The sequence below is a fragment of the Malaclemys terrapin genome, chromosome 4 (assembly GCF_027887155.1).
Source record: "Malaclemys terrapin pileata isolate rMalTer1 chromosome 4, rMalTer1.hap1, whole genome shotgun sequence".
NCBI classification, from domain to species: Eukaryota; Metazoa; Chordata; order Testudines; family Emydidae; genus Malaclemys; species Malaclemys terrapin.
The window spans coordinates 14,502,071-14,508,389 of record NC_071508.1 but is presented as its reverse complement, the minus strand read 5'-3'; the positions used below and the strand labels follow the sequence as shown (position 1 = coordinate 14,508,389).

General features: G+C 60.0%; 1 long non-coding RNA gene across 1 annotated transcript; it reads left to right on the top strand.

The window, feature by feature from the left end:
* The first annotated feature begins 4,808 nt into the window (after positions 1-4,808).
* Positions 4,809-6,092, top strand: LOC128835822 (uncharacterized). The gene is made up of 3 exons (XR_008444702.1): positions 4,809-4,892; positions 5,297-5,440; positions 5,988-6,092. It is a non-coding gene; the product is annotated as an uncharacterized LOC128835822 (long non-coding RNA).
* The last annotated feature ends 227 nt before the right edge of the window (positions 6,093-6,319 follow it).

Genomic DNA, 6,319 nt, shown 5'->3' with positions numbered 1-6,319 from the left:
GGCACTGGAGGTCCCTTGAAAGGAAAACAAGACTCCATTCTGGGGGTCAGGAGGGGGACTTCATCCCTCAGAGGTGCGCGGGTGCTGGGTGGAATTGCTGCTGGTCCCAGGGGCCCTTAATTCCCCCTGATTCCACAGGGGCATCTGAGTCTCTGACAGGTCCTCGTTCCCTTGCAGCACGAGGTTGTCACGGCCAAAATAATTAACGAACTTCACATCATCCGGCACTTGCGCCAAGTGCCGGAGGCGCTGCAGGAATTCTGCCTCCAAGGCCACCAGCAACTCCTGCTCCCTCTAAACGGGGAGTGTAGTGAGACTGAGTGGCCTCCCTCCGAGCAGGAGAGCGAGGGCCCCTCTACACACCCCTTGGAGGGCAGAGCCTATATCGCCCCACCCCCCTTGCCTGTTGGCTGGCCACCGGAGCCTCTGGTAGACTCTGTTTCAACTGAGCGGCCTCCCTCCGAGCAGGAGAGCGAGGGCCCCTCTACACGCCCCTTGGATGGCAGAGCCTATATCGCCCCACCCCCCTCGCCTGTTGGCTTGCCACCGGGGCCTCTGGTAGACTCTGTTGCAACTGAGCGGCCTCCCTCCGAGGGGGAGAGCGAGGGCCCCCCTACACGCCCCTTGGGGGGCGGAGCTTATATCGCCCCGCCCTCCTCGCCATAAGGACCGGGGCGTGGGGTCGGAAATATAAAAGGCCGGCCCTTCACCACAGTTGGGGGACAGCCTGCAACAGAGGAGGACACTTGGCCTGTTCTCCAGAGGCCCCTAACCCTAACCCCAGACATGGACGAGGACTGGCCCCGAGTACCCGCTCTGGTTTACCCCAAGGAGCCGGAAGAGGCCTGGAGGCCGCAGGTACCAAACCCCGGGGAGGCAGGAAGTAGCCCAGGGGCAGCCCGGGAGATGCTGGCTGCAGAGCCCGGCGCGGCTCAGTCGGCGTGTTGCGGCTGGATCCCCGCCGACGCAGGGGCAACCAATCCTGCCCCTGCCAGCACCTTGGGCTGGGACGCGGGGGAGGAGGGTGGGACCGCGACCCCCTGCCACCCCACCCCGGGTGGCTGACCCCCTACACGGTGCAAGGAGGCTCTAGCCCAGGACAGGAACTGTTTGTTGGCTGGCCACCGGGGTCCCGCCCAGGCTAGAGCCAGCCCTGTCAAGTCTGTCTGTTTGCTGGCTGCCAGGATTCCACCCAGGCCAGGGCCCGCCCTTGAAGTCTGGTTGTTTGTGGGGTGCTTGGGCCCCGCCCAGGCCTGAGCCACCCCAGATACAGTGTGTTGAGGGGCTGACCACTTGAGCTCGGACTGCCAAAGTGAGCAAAAAGAAAACCAAAAACCCCCCAACCACTTGGACTGCTGCCACCCGAACTGCCGAAGCAGAAAAAAAACCAACAACAACGCTCGGACTGCCGCCACCCGAACAGCTGAAGTGCAAAAAAAAAAAAAAAAAAAAGTTGACCCGCCTTTGCTGCCCCAAGAATGGACGGAATGCCGCCCCAGGCATGTGCTTCCTCCGCTGGTGCCTGGAGCCAGCCCCGCAGCCCAGGCCACAGCCTGGTTGCGACAGCTGATCGCTGAGGTGGGGCAGTTGCTCCACCCCCATGCAAGAGGGCACTAGAGTAGGCCAGAGCGGCTGCAGAGACTGGTAGCCAATCAGAGAAGGGCCAACTGAGAGCCAATCAGGGCCGAGATTAGAGCCAGCCAATCAGGACTAAGCTAGGCCCTATATAAAGGCTGCCCAGGCAAGCAGCAGGCAGTATCCCCCAGACCTTCACGGGAGAAGGTCTGTCCTCAGAGCAGGAGACCAGCATCTCTGAAAGAGCAGTGCTGGGCAGACTCAAGGGAGCATACTATAGCTCCGGCCCAAGACCTGCCAGACTGGAGGCCCTGATAGAAAGGGCCTAGAGGGCCCAGAGGAGAAGTGGCCCAGGGACAGTTGGACAAGGGGAGAGCAGGGAGACTGCCACTAGAGGATCCCTGGGTTTGGACCCAGGATAGTTGGTGGGCCTGGGTCCCCCTGTTCCCTCTTGTACTGCAGCTGGCCATGCGATGGCTGAGTCAAACTGCAACCGGCCCTTGAGACAAGGGGCTAGACTTTGGGGGTTTTGGTTGGCCACTGAGGCAGGTGCAAGGACTGTTGCTAAGCTGCTTCCCCCCGCCCCGCTGGAAGGAGATGAGGATGGACTAGGGGGCACTGCTGGAAGGAAGTGGCCTGAAGAAGGACACCGTCCAGCGGACTAGGCAGATTGTGCCACATGGAGAGACCAAAATGGTGGAGAAAAGAGACTTCTATTGGAGGGCATGGGTGGCTCGGCTTGCCGAACAGCAGAGGGAGTTGTTCTGGCTGCTGTGGAGGTCGGCACCCAGACCAAACAAGAGATCTGGCACCGAGGGCGAGAGGCCAGGAATGCTGAACTGCTTCGCCTGTAGGCGACAGGGACACTAAAGGAGGGAGTGTCCCTACTGGGAGGGGGCAGAGAGGCCCCACCCAGAAAAGGCACCCCCTGTGAGAGTAACAGGGGACCCCCAGCTTCTTGGGTCTGTGGGGAGCCAGGGCACCTGAAGAGAGAGTGCCCCTACAGGACTCCCGAGGCCCGGGCGAGCCCAGAAGGAAGGGCTAGGGCCCAAACAAGCAGGAGTAGGGATGTGGCAGGGGGAAGACCCAGAAAGTGCTTCCCTTGCCACCAACGGGGACACTTAAAGAGGCACTGCCCCCTGAGGCAGAAAGGGGGAGTGTCTGAGACAAGGGCTCGGTCAGAGACCAGCCACAGAGAAGAGGTGGTGAAGACGGAGGCCCCTAGAGAGAAAGGGGCTGGGGCAGAGAGGCCCCACCGAAATGAGGGAACCCACATAGGAGCCAGGAGGGCCCATGTGGGAACCCAAAGAGAAGTAGGAACCCACGTAGGACCAGGGCATTCTACAGTGGGAACCCAGACCCTACAGGTGGGAAGCAGCTGGCTCCAGACTTTGGAGGGCCTGCGAGAGGAAAGGGATGTCCTGCAGGCCCCACTACGAAGGAAGCTGGGGCGATAGGGACCCCTTTCCTCCCCTCCCCCGTGAGCATTTTTTAAGGGGGAGGGTTTGTGGTGGGATGGCTGCCCCACCCCCATGTGAGAGGGAACTAGAGTAGGCCAGAATGGCTGTGCAAGCCGTCAGCCAATCAGGGAAGGGCCTACTGAGGGCCAATCAGGGCCGAGATTAGAGCCAGCCAATCAGGGCTAGCCTAGGCCCTATATAATGGCTGCCCAGGAGAGCAGCAGATAGTCTCCCCCAGAATTTCATGGGGAAAGGCCTGTCTCCAGAACAGGAGACCAGCATCTCGGGCTGGGCAGTACTGCATCTGGCCATCCGGTGGCCGAGACAAATTGTAACCGGCCCTTGAGACAAGGGGCTAGACTTTGGGGGTTGCGGTTGGCCACCGAGGCAGGTGCAAGGACTGTTGCTAACCCCCACCCCTGGAATGGGGTGAGGATGGACTAGTGGGCACTGCTGGAGGGGTAGTGGCCTGAAGGGCAGTGTCAAGCGGTGAGCAACGCGGCTCCAGGTGCCAATGGAGGACAAGAGATAGATGGGATGCTGCCAGCAGAGGGCGTTCCCCATCAACTGAGCTAATTCCCAGAGCGACCAGCGGGAGGCGCCATGCTGGTGAGTCCCAACCCCGTCAAAACCGCCCAGCCCTATTGTGGGTCCACTGCTACCCTGCAGACTCTGGTCAGGACCAGACTGGGCCAGCTGGAGTGGCCTCCCTCTGAGTGGGAGAGCGAGAAGGGGAAATGGAGCCCCCTGGCACTCACAGAAACTCTCTCCCCTCTCTGTGGAGCAGGGTTCTTCCCTCTGCCCCCCAAATTCCTTCATATGGGGCAGGACCTCTTTCCCTTGCACCCACTCCCCTCCCCCCTTTCCTTGGTCTACCCCCGCTCATTCCTGCTGTGCCCAGGCAGAGCTCTCCCTGCCCCATATGGTGCAGGAAAGCCCTTGTGTCAGGGCCACAGCCCCCCTGGAGCTCGGAAAGCTCCACTTTTGAGGAGGTGGGGGTGGGACAGAGGCTCAGGGCTAGCTTCACCTTCTGCCCTTTATTCTCCCCTTGGCCCTTCTATGGGGTCTCTGGGTGTGACAGGAATAGGAGCCTCCTTCCAGCTGTCTTCCAGGCCCTGGGATCTGGCACAGCCTCCAGGACGGGCGCTTCCTGTAGCTGAGCCACGTCAGGGAGCAGTGGGGACAGGTCACCTCGTCCCAGCAATGCCAGCTCTCAAAGAGGCTTAGATGGAAGACCCCAGTCCCTCATGGAGGTAAGACCCATTTACTCCTTGGGGGTGTGGGTCTCTTGGGGGAGAAATGGCATCCCCGATGCATAGCCTGGCTGGGAGCTTTCCCTGTCCCTGGATCCCAGCCCTGGTACAGAGCCCTATTTCTCATCATGATATCCTCATTTTATTCTCAGAGGCGGTGTCCAGGATCCTGGAGACGGTTTCCTGCTGCAGGAGGTTTGAGCGGGGAGAGATCACTCACTGTCACGACCCAGGGGTCTCCAACCCGGGTCTGCAGGGTTCATGGGAGCAGCCACACTCCAACCCTCCACCTGGAAGCCTGCTGAAAATTGCTTACCTCGGACCCATGAAGTTCAGCCCCAGTTTGAGGCTCCACTCCTGAGGTCCTATTGGAGGAGTCCCAGGAAAGCTCCCTGGCCCCCTGGCCCTGCATAAGACAGCAGCAGGAACACGAAGCTGACTGAACACCAGGCCTGCTCCCGGTTCTGGACCGTGTGCTGCCTGGTTCTGCTGCCACTCCCCTGGCTTGATTTCCTGGCATCTGAGTTGTGGTGGTGATCACAAGTTTGTCTTTTGCTGCTGATCTTCCAGTATCCTGACCTGGCTGACTCTCCACTCCTGTCATGTGAGTGTGGACTCTGGCTCTGACCAGTAGGTCTGGCTGCCCTTGACCCAGCCGTGACATTGATTTTTGTACAATTTCTCCATTGCCCCTTTCTGATCTCAAGCAAGATACACGAGTCCCTTGGCTCCCAAAGTCCCAGTTGCCCGCTATTCAAGGGCTGAGGGGTAGTGCTTGTATCGCCCCACCCCAGCTGCTTTTCCTAGGGGAATCTCCCTAGAGCCGAGGAGAAATCTGCTCTTTTCTTAGGATCAGTCCCACCCTGGCCTCAGCTCGGCTACTTTGTTGACCTGGGGTCAAGCACCACTTTTGAAGCCCTCAGCGTGGGGGTGGAGGTGGGAGCAGAGGCTGAAGCTCCAGCAGTTTCCACCAAAGAACACCCCCCTGTCTTTCTATGGCCTCACTAGGGCTCCCCATCCATCCTGGAGCTGAACACCAGATGGGAGCTGATGGATTGTCCTTGGTGGGCCATCTTCTTGTGTCTGATGAGAGGGCCAGGAGCAGATGCACCACGCCTGGCCAGGACCGGGCTAAACAGCCTGTAATGCTAGGTGACTCAAACCATGGCCACAATACAGACCCCCTGGGCATCCATGGGGACTGAATCTGGGCCCTTCATAACCAAGAGCACAACTCGTTCCAACTTGAGTCATGATGATGGTGATCCCTGCCAGCCCCTCTGAGGGGGGTCAGTATTATCCCTGTTCACTGGGGCATAGGGATAGAAGGCAACTGGCTGCAAGGTCACACACGACGTCCCTGACAGAGGCAGGAGGGAAGTGTGGGACTGATACCAGTCCAGCTCCAACCACTAGACTCCACCCATTTCCAAAGTCAGAGAACCCAGGAGCCCTGACTCTGACACTAGGCCTTAAATGACGAGACCAACCTCCCTCCCACTCAGGAAGCCATAGAAGGGACCATCTGCTGAGCTCCCTTGGCAATGCCGCTGTCCGAGACCATGGCTAGTGGGTGCCAAGTGCCTGAGCAGGGAACTCCTTGAGAGTCTCCTAGAGACTCGCAGGTGTTTGACTGTGACCCTCAGGGAGCCGTGGCAAGAGACTCTCCGGCTCTAACAAAGGGTTTCTGTTCTCCTAGACAGTCAGCCCGTGAGGCCAGTTTGCAGAATGTGGAAGAGCCCTTTGGCGATGCGTTGGAGGATTCACCATGAAGGCGGCAGCAGCGGCAGTGCCTGGGTCCCCATGGGCCAAGCCTCCACTCCTGACACTCCAGGCTAATCTCCCCCTGCTCTCAGTGGGGCCTGGCTTTAGCTGCTGGGCCTGTGAGCCTAGACCAGGGGTCTCAAACTCCAATGACCACGAGGGCTGCATGAGGACTAGTTCATTGGCCCGAGGGCCGCATCACTGACACTCCTCCCCCCTCGATGCCCGAGGGCCTGCCCCCAGAGGGGGCAGGAGGGGTGTGGCAGG